This window comes from Mixophyes fleayi, unplaced genomic scaffold (genome assembly GCF_038048845.1).
Source record: "Mixophyes fleayi isolate aMixFle1 unplaced genomic scaffold, aMixFle1.hap1 Scaffold_2582, whole genome shotgun sequence".
In the NCBI taxonomy this organism is placed as follows: Eukaryota; Metazoa; Chordata; class Amphibia; order Anura; family Limnodynastidae; genus Mixophyes; species Mixophyes fleayi.
The window spans coordinates 20,400-34,663 of record NW_027446681.1 but is presented as its reverse complement, the minus strand read 5'-3'; the positions used below and the strand labels follow the sequence as shown (position 1 = coordinate 34,663).

General features: G+C 43.7%; 1 long non-coding RNA gene across 1 annotated transcript; it reads right to left on the bottom strand.

Annotated features, from left to right (window-relative positions):
- Positions 1–529: 529 nt before the first annotated feature.
- LOC142125329 (uncharacterized) lies at positions 530–6,964 on the bottom strand. The gene is made up of 2 exons (XR_012684854.1): positions 5,917–6,964; positions 530–1,484 (listed from the first exon to the last, which is right to left on the bottom strand). It is a non-coding gene; the product is annotated as an uncharacterized LOC142125329 (long non-coding RNA).
- Positions 6,965–14,264: the final 7,300 nt, after the last annotated feature.

The following is a 14,264-nucleotide window of genomic DNA, read 5'->3' as shown; positions in this document are numbered from 1 at the left end:
GATTGGTCGGTACTAAACTTGGCGTCATCGTGACTGCCCCCTTCTGGACTCACATTGTCATATACGACCGTATATCCTCCGCCCCAGAGGCCAAGAGTCAGGTTACTGCAAAAGGGGCAGTGACGTGCGGCCAATTAAACGGTAGCACCTTCGATCAGCCGCTGACTGCATTGCTCTCCTACCCGCAGCGCCTTGACCAGACAAGGCCTGAATTTAGTATAACCAGCTTATGCCGGGCGGGAGGGAGGTATCTGGCATCCAGGACAAGAGAGAGCCAGCCCCCATCTCCCATGTAATTTATGCCCTCCTGTGAAACCACTCCCCCAGGAGTGATAGGCTGGCTGACACCAAAATGTTTAACCCCTAATGCAGTGCTGATGAAATATAGCACAAAATTTTAATTGCCCTCAGCTTAGGGCTTCACTTAAACTAAAATGTTCAGTGCTAATACCTTTTATCTTTGCACTTATACCTTAATGATTAAACACTTAATACCTCTTATCTAAAATAACGACACGGACACAAGATATAAGTTTGGCAAAAAGGGGCGTATTTATTTTTGTGGAAGAATTTTATTTTAAAACTCTGAATGGCGACGAGAGCGAAGCAGTCAGCTAACGACTAAACTTTAAACCAATCCAGCGTAAGGTGAAGCAATACCGCTGTCCCAAGACTTTACGGATCCCAAGTCTTTACGATTGGTCGGTACTAAACTTGGCGTCATCGTGACTGCCCCCTTCTGGACTCACATTGTCATATACGACCGTATATCCTCCGCCCCAGAGGCCAAGAGTCAGGTTACTGCAAAAGGGGCAGTGACGTGCGGCCAATTAAACGGTAGCACCTTCGATCAGCCGCTGACTGCATTGCTCTCCTACCCACAGCCAGGACCCTTTAACGGGAACCTGGCCCGCCACACAGAGAAAGAACTAAGGGACCTAAAAGCCTATAAAGATGAATAATGAACCACTCCATGCCCTCATCTGTGAGGTGCACCCCGTCTGTACGGAAAAAATGAGTGTGCCTCACCGTAATCCATGGGTGAGCAATAGCAAACCCACCTAAAGCTTCGACCACTTTACTTGCGGCCTTATTGACCTTCCGAATTATGGTCTTCATAACGGGAGGGGCGATGGGCATTCTCCAAGCAAGGCGGGGGATAATGTGGGACCAACCTATCCTAATCCCAGGCCATCTAGCATGTAACGCTCTCAAATCCTCTCTTATACCTATAATTAAATCCAAGGATTTGACATGGCCTAGATCATTACCGCCTGCATGAACCAATAGAATGTCAGGGGGGCCAAATTGATTAATTTCGTTGTCCAAAAGTGGCATGATAGCATGCCATAACAATCCCCTCCTTCCAACCCATCTGAATGTTATAGGGTTGGTAAATAGGGACCAGTCGTAGGCCATATGATGTTTCTCGGCCCAATATACATATGAGTGGCCTATGACCCATACGTTAATCTTCTGCAGACCTAAGACCAAAAAATATAATTGGTTAGGGCCATAAAATTAATTTGCTCATTCGAACCAAACATATATATCTGCTGGTGTGAATCAACCTCTGCACTCCACAGAAGGTCATGACAAGCTATCCTGAAGCTTAACACCCATTGGTCCATGAGCAACTAATTAACAAACTTTTTCTCATAACAGAGAAAACCGGAGGTATCTTAAAACCAAGCAGGTCTGGATGTAAATTTAAAGAGACCACTTTAACCTTATAACATATTAAAAAATGGAGAAACAACCAAGCGGGTTCCGGTGCAACTAACGAACCGCTTTAACATAAATTCGTATACCAAGCCGGTCTAAATGAACTATGACACGGCTTAAAACTCCATAAACTGCAGTGTATGCATACTAAATATTGAAGGTCAACTACCAAGCAGGTCAATGTGCACCATAAGACCGCTTTATCCTCCAAAGCTGCAGCACATAAATATGAGTATAAAAGGTTTATTTAAAAACACAGGTCTACATGTTACTGCCAGACCGCTTTAGCCTCCGCCCACTGACGTATGTCATACCTTTTATCTCTAAAGTACAAACTATCGGGGTGTTTATCCAAGCAGGTCCAATAAACTGTGGGACCGCTTTCTCCCCTGAAGTGACATACGACAGCTAAAAACTATAACATGCAGGATATGTTGACCAAGCAGTTCCCATGGCTGTGGATCCGCTTTACCTTACCGATCCCTGTATGTTAAGAATACATCCGCCAGCGCGATCCCATCACAATAGCCGCTTCACCAAAGACTGACCAACTTGCATGCTGTTCAAAACTTACCAAGTGTAAACGCCTAAGCGCACACTTTACGCATTGCCACCAGCTTAAAATTTTATTGTGCCTACTTCCCTGACTACAATCAGCCGTACAAGCCGACATAATATATGAATACCTGTAGTAGTACAGTGAACCATGATGGGAAGGGGTAGGCAGCAATAACCAAGGTGAAGGACAAAAAACCTGCAAACCCTGGAGGCCCATAGCCAATCAGACCTTGATCCAGTGAAAACAGGGAAAAAATCCCCTCACGCCCTCGCTAAAAGCGACAAGCAGCAGAGCCCAAGGTTATCGCCATGGTGGGGCAGTATTTACCTTATGCTAGGGTTGTGGGCGTATATATGACTTATAAGCTCCTGACTTCCAGCGGCCTATTGCCTGTATAACCGAGGGCGACTCGCCTCTTTCTGCTGCGGCAGTAGCCGCCCCGATTCTAAATGAATGGGTACCATAGAGCGATGGGTTTAAACCCACATGCACCAACGCACGTTTAAATACTGCATTAAATTGGAATTTGGAAAGGGGTGAACCATCTGCATGTATCAGCCACATCTTCCCTTCTTTTGGGCGAACTATTGAAAATTTTGAGCACCAAGCCACCGGGCATATACCCGTATCTTCCTGTGCTGCTATGTTAAACCAATGCCCTTTACTAAGTTGGTCAGTCTTTGAGCTGGCTAATTTACAACCCACGTGTGAATCAGTAATATATGTATACTTCGCCAATAGCGCATTACCAATATCTGCATTAGATCGCGCAACCAGTTCACTTATTCTAAAAGCCCCATGGAAGGCCATGCAAAATGCTGTGCTGAAAAGGAGCGATTCATACTGATTCGTTGTGACCACTGTGAGAGCACTAACCAATAACCTCAAAATAGCTACGGAAATGGGACGTCTTGCGTCCACCTCTACCGGCCGTTCCTTTGCCCAACCTCTCAATGCTTTGGAGATCATGAAGCCCTTAGTGGGGTCCGCCACACTATGCAGACGAGCCATAAAGGAAATCCCTGACAGGGTAGAGGCCATATTGGATTTTGATGCTCCTTGGAGGTACCTACTCCACATGAAATCTAACATGGGATCCTTTTGAGTTAAAGGGTGACAGCCCGGATACGAACTCAGGAACAATTGCCATTGGTGCCAGGCAGTTCTATACGATTTTCTCGTGGAAGCAGCCAACGACAATTCCGCCAGACCCATTATACCGGCTCGACCATCTGCCAAGCGGAAAGGGGACAGGGAATACCTGTTAGTCTAGCTTGGGGTGCTAAAAACCGGAAACGCCGCCATTGGCAGCGAGATAGAGAGTCAGCTATGTGATTCTCTATGCCGGGAACATGTTTGGCCCGAAATGAAATGTCGAACTCTAACGAACGTAACACCAGTCTGCGCAATAAGTTAACTGCTGGCAGAGAGGAAGCGGTCTGACGATTAATAGCTTGAACTACCCCGAGATTGTCACACCAGAACACTACGTTCCGGCCAGACAAACTCTTCGCCCATAGCTCTAGGGACAGTACTATGGGAAACAGCTCTAGCACCAACATGTTCTTAACTAGGCCATTTATATGCCATTCCGTCGGCCAAGTAGCCGCACACCATTCCCCTTGAAAAAAGGTTCCGAAGCCGTGGGCTCCGGAAGCATCCGTGTGCAGTTCTAATTCCCTACTAGATACTGGACATTCAGGCCAAATCCGCACGCCATTAAAATCTTGCAAGAAAGTTGCCCAGATCTTAAGATCTGCCCTAATATCGGATGCTAGGCGAATCCGTGCATGAGGCCTTGTCAAGCCTGCTGTGGCCAATTGTAACTTCCTGCTAAATATCCTGCCCATAGGGATTACCCTACAAGCAAAATTCAATGTACCCAGAAGTGACTGGATGCGCCGCAGAGAGCTAGCATCTGCACTCAGAACCTCCGATATGATTGTTTGCAGTTTCTCAATCTTATCCCTAGGTAAGCGACAACATCCTACCATGGTGTCTATCTCTATTCCCAGAAATGATAAGCAGGTGGCGGGACCCTCTGTTTTGTCATGGGCAATAGGAACTCCCATAACAACAAAAAGAGCTTTTGCTGCAAACAAAATTTCAGAGCAAACAAGGGATGAACCTGGGCCTATAAACAAAAAATCGTCTAAATAGTGTGCTACCCCCACGTGGCCCGTTCCTGCTTGTATACACCAATGCAGGAAGGAGCTGAAGCACTCAAAAAACGAACATGACACCGAACAGCCCATAGGAAGACAGCGATCAATATAAAAGCCGTCTTGGAATTTGAAGCCCATGAATCTAAAAGATTCTGGGTGAAGCGGGAGAAGTCTAAAAGCAGACTCGATGTCCAGCTTAGCTAGAAGTGCGCCTTTCCCATAAGATCTCACTAGGGCCAAAGCTTCCTCGAAAGACTGGTAAATTACCGAGCTATGGTGAGCATCTATGGCGTCGTTTACCGACGAACCGATGGGGTGGGACAGGTGCTGAATTAACCGGTATTTACCCTCAGCTTTCTTAGGCACTACTCCTATAGGGGATAAGATTAAGTTCGTCAACGGAGGAGACGGAAAAGGACCCTGCATCCTTCCTAAGGCCACTTCTTTATTGACCTTTTCGAGTACTACTTCTGGCAAGACAGACGCCGACTTCAAATTCCGGCCATCCCCGGACCGTACCGGCCCGGATATGGGAAGCCTAAAACCTACAGTGAAACCTTCTTTCAGAAACTTGGCTTGTGCGGCATCAGGAAAGAAACCAAGCCATCTGACCAACACATCTAACTTAATGGGCGATGGGGCCTTGCCCAGTGGGTCCCGACATGCCCCGTCCCCTTCCTGCACCTGGAGCATTCCTGGTGCATTCCCGCACTGGGTGCGGGCCTCTACAGATCGCACAGGCGTGCCTATACCGGCAGTTGTCCCCCCTGTTGCAGGTGGAATTATTGAACGCAAAACATCTGTTCTGCTTACGGCGGGGGGCTCCACGCCCCCCTCCTCCTGGAAACCTGACACTTGGCCGTTGCTCCTCACTCTGAGGTCGCATTAGTTTCGACCACGTTTCAACATCCTTGCATTCAAAGGGAATACGCTTCATCCCGTTGGCTTTTTCCCTGAAACTCTCGTCATACCTACGCCATATTGTAGGCCCATCATTGACTACCATCTCCGTTATGAGGTGCAGGTAGCGCCATATGTCTACCAGCGCCTCGGGTCTGGTTTCCAAGTAACAGGCCGCGAATACACAGAAGCCTGACAACCAGTTATGGAATGACCGGTAAGCTTCCTCACCTATTCCCCCTCTACTACACGCAGCTGTCAACTGCTTTTTGGATTGTTTCGTTAAGGCAAACATATCCACCAGGAATCCTTTGTTGATCCTGTCCCTCACACATGGTCTCACACCTGTCAGTAGCGCCGTATTGTCACACAACACCATGGGGCCCCCTAACGCTGCGCGAGGCAAGGCTACTGCGGGAGCCGCTTTCACTGGTTGAACCAAATGTTCCTTTAATAATCGCAGCAGCTTGCGCGGTCCTTGCTCATCATCTGATGAATCGTCATCAGTAGATGACATTGGAGCGCTATGTGTCAATGGGTGTAGTGTCAATAAAGAAGGGTTCTCACCAGCAATGGTAACCGGAATCCCTTGTCCCGGCTGTGGGGCGATGGCTTGAGACCCAGCGGCCGCTGTGATGATTCCTGTCGTCTCGGGTCCACTGGCCGGCATACCAGCTTGTTGTATTGAAGCTCCTCCTCCAACCGCGACGATTCCATTATCTGGCTGTGCCTGTGTTACTGGGCGAGAAGAAACGTTAGCAGCCGGCAAAACATCCATTACTGCACACCCATGCCCCACACTGCTGAGCGACATTAAGGCCCTATTATCCCTAGTAGCACCACTACCAACACCCCGGGTTTGTGGATGATCCAAAGGCCTGCTAACCGGATAGGGAGCGGGGCTATGAATGTGACCTACCGGAGGGGAAGTATCCTGCCTCCACGAAAAGTGTGCTCCGATCTGCGGCAGGCTTCTCTCCTGCGGCGGATATGGAGCAATCCATAGTCTGGCCATACTATGTTCCCCTTGTGTCTGAGGGGGAGGGTAAGGGAGGGACCAGGCTGCGTTATTACTTGCCTGAATGTTATGGACGTGAAAGGGCTGCCCGTATTGGGACTGGTTATTATCGGCGTTAAAGGGGGGGTTCCCCGGCTGCGTTACGGCCCGTCCTCGATAAGGCAAAATATTGCCCACCCCCGAAGGAAACCAAGATGGACCAGTAACTACTTGCTCGAACATAGGGAACTGTGATCCAATTATACTTGGGGCGCCCAATGACGCTGAAGGGCCTCCCGATGATAATGTGCGGCCGCTATGCCTTGACCACCCTTCTGGCATTAATGTGGGCAAACTTGCGTGTGGGAACCCCGTTTGAGCCCTCCCTCTCCCTATGTTATTACTCCCTAGACTTCCGGGAGTAGGGGGCGGCATAACTGTGTTGGGTATGACATTCTGCGGTTCAATTGAAGGGGGTGTATGTGGGAAATAACTGGAACCGTGGACCGGAACATAACTAAAATTGTGTGCTGAAACCTCCATTTGCTCGCTAACAACCCCCACCCCGATTTCACTAGCAGTGTTCCTTGTATGTGGGGTCACATTACTTTCCCGTGAGCGATTGATTGATGGGGATAACATCCTGCCTCCCCTACCTCTCTTCGCTCCCCTTACCTGTTTACGTGCACCAGCATTGGGAGGGCTCACAGCCCGCTCTGGCGCACGTGACCTTCTGACATTACCCTTTTTATTGCCCTTTCGTCGAATGGAGGCACCAGTGGCCTCTCGAGCCTGTACACTCAGAGTGTCTGCGGCGGCGAGAGGCTCCCCTCCCCCGCTGACAGGCTCACCCACCATTCTTTCTGTCATAACCAAAGGCTCTTGGCTAACAGGGCTCCTAATGCCCCTTGGTGAAACCCCATCCAGTAAGCCTGCTGTGGTGTGAGGATCCCCTCCACCACTCACAGGCTCCACATTGCCCTTACTGACAGGGTTAAAACTCCCCCCTGAGCCTGCAGCGGTGAGAGGCTCCCCTCCACCGCTGACAGGCACTTCTAAACCCACTGTGCAAATGTCAAGCTGACCGGAGCTCCTAATGAGCTCTGGTGACATCATCCCTACAGAGCCTGCAGCGGTGAGCGGCTCCCCGCCACCGCTGACAGGCGCTGCCACTTCAGAGGCTTCTGCCCTCTTGTCCCCCTGGCTACCTGAGCTCCTAGCAAGCTCAGGCGCCGACATATGCCCAGCACCTGCGGCGGTGAGAGGCTCCCCTCCACCGCTCGCAGGCACTTGCTGAAATTTTAAAATGGCCGCCGCGGCGGCTCCGGGGGGCGGGGCTACCGCCCGCACATCAGAAATACTATCTGGGCTCTCTTGGAAGCGGGCTGGGGTACCTACACTACGGCGGGGACGGGACATGGTGGCCAAATTTAAACTATACTACTGTGGGACTGGGTGCTACAGAGCTGGGCAGCGAGATGGGGTTGGGAGGGGGTGGGGGGAGAGTTGGATGAACCAGCTGTGTAAGGGGAGAACTAAAGGAGGCAGAGGAGGAAAGAAGAATTAGTTAGGTGAGAATAAAGCCCAAGTGAGGGAAAGAGGGAGGAGAGCAAGAGAGAAAAACAATGAAACAAATGACAGAACAAGTAATGTATGGTACTCAGCCTGACTGCACAGCCACTGTCTCCTTATCTGGCATCCAGGACAAGAGAGAGCCAGCCCCCATCTCCCATGTAATTTATGCCCTCCTGTGAAACCACTCCCCCAGGAGTGATAGGCTGGCTGACACCAAAATGTTTAACCCCTAATGCAGTGCTGATGAAATATAGCACAAAATTTTAATTGCCCTCAGCTTAGGGCTTCACTTAAACTAGGCATAGTAAACACATATCATCATCATCCTCATTATCATTTATTTATATAGTGTCACTAATAGCGCAGCGCTGTACAGAGAACCCATTCACATCAGTCCCTACCCTATTGGAGCTTACAGTCTAAATTCCCTAATATAGACACACACTCACACACAGACAGAGAGGGAGAGACTAGGGTCAATTTTGATAGCAGCCAATTAACCTAACAGTATGTTTTTTGGAGTGTGGGAGGAAACCACAGCACCCGGAGGAAACCCACGCAAACACAGGGAGAACATACAAACTTCACACAGATAAGGCCATTGTTGATATAAGTACTGGCTCTGCTTACCATTGTCCAGTCTAGTACATAACTGTATTAATGCTGTGAAATATTATTACTTTGAATGCCTTAAATATGCAAGAGCGCATTTGGGTAAGTTTCTGCTAATAAAAGATATATGCACTTTTCTTGCCTACCCATACTATTTAATAACCACCAAAAATTAAGCAATATGTAAGCACTGCTTCCAGTTGAAATCAGTCTGTCTGTCTGTCTATCTATCTATCTATCTATCTATCTATCTATCTATCTTTCTATCTTTCTATCGGTCTGTCTATCTTTAAAACTGAAAGACATCCATTAAAAATACACAATGACAGCATATTTAGTGTGTAATTGATGCTAAAACACAATTCTCACTCTCCTAATATAGCTGATTTTTGACAATGAACTGCATTTTTCATGTGAAGCATTTGATGTCATAAAGATGTAAACCTCACAAAGCAATTCTGTCACTGGTCAGTTTGCTTGACAGACATCTGACTTTAAGGTACTAGCCAATGGAAACATGGTGACATGTAAATATGAAAGCACATTAGGACAAAATATGCAATAAGATAGAGGCAAAGGGAGATGGCTGCTGGGAATGTATTTCATTTATCCCAGAACATCTTTAAATCTAAGTATTAATACTACGTTGATGTACTTTTGAAATTGGAGAGCTACTTTTTACTAAAAGTACATCTCCCTTATATAATTAAGTATAATGCAGACCTGCTCAAAAACTTAGTATAATTAAAGAAGTCTTATGCCATAAATGATGATGATGAGAGCTGCTTATGTGAATGTCTATAGTGGTTTTCTCTACCAGTGTCACTGTATTAGACAACTGTTATCAAACTTAGCAATAATGATGCATTAATCTGCCAATCAAGTGTGGAAGCTGGCTATGTGTAAAACATAGCTAGCATAGTAAACACATATCATCATCATCCTCATTATCATTTATTTATATAGTGTCACTAATAGCGCAGCGCTGTACAGAGAACCCATTCACATCAGTCCCTACCCTATTGGAGCTTACAGTCTAAATTCCCTAATATAGACACACACTCACACACAGACAGAGAGGGAGAGACTAGGGTCAATTTTGATAGCAGCCAATTAACCTAACAGTATGTTTTTTGGAGTGTGGGAGGAAACCACAGCACCCGGAGGAAATCCACGCAAACACAGGGAGAACATACAAACTTCACACAGATAAGGCCATTGTTGATATAAGTACTGGCTCTGCTTACCATTGTCCAGTCTAGTACATAACTGTATTAATGCTGTGAAATATTATTACTTTGAATGCCTTAAATATGCAAGAGCGCATTTGGGTAAGTTTCTGCTAATAAAAGATATATGCACTTTTCTTGCCTACCCATACTATTTAATAACCACCAAAAATTAAGCAATATGTAAGCACTGCTTCCAGTTGAAATCAGTCTGTCTGTCTGTCTATCTATCTATCTATCTATCTATCTATCTATCTATCTATCTATCTATCTATCTTTCTATCTTTCTATCGGTCTGTCTATCTTTAAAACTGAAAGACATCCATTAAAAATACACAATGACAGCATATTTAGTGTGTAATTGATGCTAAAACACAATTCTCACTCTCCTAATATAGCTGATTTTTGACAATGAACTGCATTTTTCATGTGAAGCATTTGATGTCATAAAGATGTAAACCTCACAAAGCAATTCTGTCACTGGTCAGTTTGCTTGACAGACATCTGACTTTAAGGTACTAGCCAATGGAAACATGGTGACATGTAAATATGAAAGCACATTAGGACAAAATATGCAATAAGATAGAGGCAAAGGGAGATGGCTGCTGGGAATGTATTTCATTTATCCCAGAACATCTTTAAATCTAAGTATTAATACTACGTTGATGTACTTTTGAAATTGGAGAGCTACTTTTTACTAAAAGTACATCTCCCTTATATAATTAAGTATAATGCAGACCTGCTCAAAAACTTAGTATAATTAAAGAAGTCTTATGCCATAAATGATGATGATGAGAGCTGCTTATGTGAATGTCTATAGTGGTTTTCTCTACCAGTGTCACTGTATTAGACAACTGTTATCAAACTTAGCAATAATGATGCATTAATCTGCCAATCAAGTGTGAAAGCTGGCTATGTGTATAGGCATAGTAAACACATATCATCATCATCCTCATTATCATTTATTTATATAGTGTCACTAATAGCGCAGCGCTGTACAGAGAACCCATTCACATCAGTCCCTACCCTATTGGAGCTTACAGTCTAAATTCCCTAATATAGACACACACTCACACACAGACAGAGAGGGAGAGACTAGGGTCAATTTTGATAGCAGCCAATTAACCTAACAGTATGTTTTTTGGAGTGTGGGAGGAAACCACAGCACCCGGAGGAAACCCACGCAAACACAGGGAGAACATACAAACTTCACACAGATAAGGCCATTGTTGATATAAGTACTGGCTCTGCTTACCATTGTCCAGTCTAGTACATAACTGTATTAATGCTGTGAAATATTATTACTTTGAATGCCTTAAATATGCAAGAGCGCATTTGGGTAAGTTTCTGCTAATAAAAGATATATGCACTTTTCTTGCCTACCCATACTATTTAATAACCACCAAAAATTAAGCAATATGTAAGCACTGCTTCCAGTTGAAATCAGTCTGTCTGTCTGTCTATCTATCTATCTATCTATCTATCTATCTATCTTTCTATCTTTCTATCGGTCTGTCTATCTTTAAAACTGAAAGACATCCATTAAAAATACACAATGACAGCATATTTAGTGTGTAATTGATGCTAAAACACAATTCTCACTCTCCTAATATAGCTGATTTTTGACAATGAACTGCATTTTTCATGTGAAGCATTTGATGTCATAAAGATGTAAACCTCACAAAGCAATTCTGTCACTGGTCAGTTTGCTTGACAGACATCTGACTTTAAGGTACTAGCCAATGGAAACATGGTGACATGTAAATATGAAAGCACATTAGGACAAAATATGCAATAAGATAGAGGCAAAGGGAGATGGCTGCTGGGAATGTATTTCATTTATCCCAGAACATCTTTAAATCTAAGTATTAATACTACGTTGATGTACTTTTGAAATTGGAGAGCTACTTTTTACTAAAAGTACATCTCCCTTATATAATTAAGTATAATGCAGACCTGCTCAAAAACTTAGTATAATTAAAGAAGTCTTATGCCATAAATGATGATGATGAGAGCTGCTTATGTGAATGTCTATAGTGGTTTTCTCTACCAGTGTCACTGTATTAGACAACTGTTATCAAACTTAGCAATAATGATGCATTAATCTGCCAATCAAGTGTGGAAGCTGGCTATGTGTAAAACATAGCTAGCATAGTAAACACATATCATCATCATCCTCATTATCATTTATTTATATAGTGTCACTAATAGCGCAGCGCTGTACAGAGAACCCATTCACATCAGTCCCTACCCTATTGGAGCTTACAGTCTAAATTCCCTAATATAGACACACACTCACACACAGACAGAGAGGGAGAGACTAGGGTCAATTTTGATAGCAGCCAATTAACCTAACAGTATGTTTTTTGGAGTGTGGGAGGAAACCACAGCACCCGGAGGAAACCCACGCAAACACAGGGAGAACATACAAACTTCACACAGATAAGGCCATTGTTGATATAAGTACTGGCTCTGCTTACCATTGTCCAGTCTAGTACATAACTGTATTAATGCTGTGAAATATTATTACTTTGAATGCCTTAAATATGCAAGAGCGCATTTGGGTAAGTTTCTGCTAATAAAAGATATATGCACTTTTCTTGCCTACCCATACTATTTAATAACCACCAAAAATTAAGCAATATGTAAGCACTGCTTCCAGTTGAAATCAGTCTGTCTGTCTGTCTATCTATCTATCTATCTATCTATCTATCTATCTTTCTATCTTTCTATCGGTCTGTCTATCTTTAAAACTGAAAGACATCCATTAAAAATACACAATGACAGCATATTTAGTGTGTAATTGATGCTAAAACACAATTCTCACTCTCCTAATATAGCTGATTTTTGACAATGAACTGCATTTTTCATGTGAAGCATTTGATGTCATAAAGATGTAAACCTCACAAAGCAATTCTGTCACTGGTCAGTTTGCTTGACAGACATCTGACTTTAAGGTACTAGCCAATGGAAACATGGTGACATGTAAATATGAAAGCACATTAGGACAAAATATGCAATAAGATAGAGGCAAAGGGAGATGGCTGCTGGGAATGTATTTCATTTATCCCAGAACATCTTTAAATCTAAGTATTAATACTACGTTGATGTACTTTTGAAATTGGAGAGCTACTTTTTACTAAAAGTACATCTCCCTTATATAATTAAGTATAATGCAGACCTGCTCAAAAACTTAGTATAATTAAAGAAGTCTTATGCCATAAATGATGATGATGAGAGCTGCTTATGTGAATGTCTATAGTGGTTTTCTCTACCAGTGTCACTGTATTAGACAACTGTTATCAAACTTAGCAATAATGATGCATTAATCTGCCAATCAAGTGTGAAAGCTGGCTATGTGTATAGGCATAGTAAACACATATCATCATCATCCTCATTATCATTTATTTATATAGTGTCACTAATAGCGCAGCGCTGTACAGAGAACCCATTCACATCAGTCCCTACCCTATTGGAGCTTACAGTCTAAATTCCCTAATATAGACACACACTCACACACAGACAGAGAGGGAGAGACTAGGGTCAATTTTGATAGCAGCCAATTAACCTAACAGTATGTTTTTTGGAGTGTGGGAGGAAACCACAGCACCCGGAGGAAACCCACGCAAACACAGGGAGAACATACAAACTTCACACAGATAAGGCCATTGTTGATATAAGTACTGGCTCTGCTTACCATTGTCCAGTCTAGTACATAACTGTATTAATGCTGTGAAATATTATTACTTTGAATGCCTTAAATATGCAAGAGCGCATTTGGGTAAGTTTCTGCTAATAAAAGATATATGCACTTTTCTTGCCTACCCATACTATTTAATAACCACCAAAAATTAAGCAATATGTAAGCACTGCTTCCAGTTGAAATCAGTCTGTCTGTCTGTCTATCTATCTATCTATCTATCTATCTATCTATCTATCTTTCTATCTTTCTATCGGTCTGTCTATCTTTAAAACTGAAAGACATCCATTAAAAATACACAATGACAGCATATTTAGTGTGTAATTGATGCTAAAACACAATTCTCACTCTCCTAATATAGCTGATTTTTGACAATGAACTGCATTTTTCATGTGAAGCATTTGATGTCATAAAGATGTAAACCTCACAAAGCAATTCTGTCACTGGTCAGTTTGCTTGACAGACATCTGACTTTAAGGTACTAGCCAATGGAAACATGGTGACATGTAAATATGAAAGCACATTAGGACAAAATATGCAATAAGATAGAGGCAAAGGGAGATGGCTGCTGGGAATGTATTTCATTTATCCCAGAACATCTTTAAATCTAAGTATTAATACTACGTTGATGTACTTTTGAAATTGGAGAGCTACTTTTTACTAAAAGTACATCTCCCTTATATAATTAAGTATAATGCAGACCTGCTCAAAAACTTAGTATAATTAAAGAAGTCTTATGCCATAAATGATGATGATGAGAGCTGCTTATGTGAATGTCTATAGTGGTTTTCTCTACCAGTGT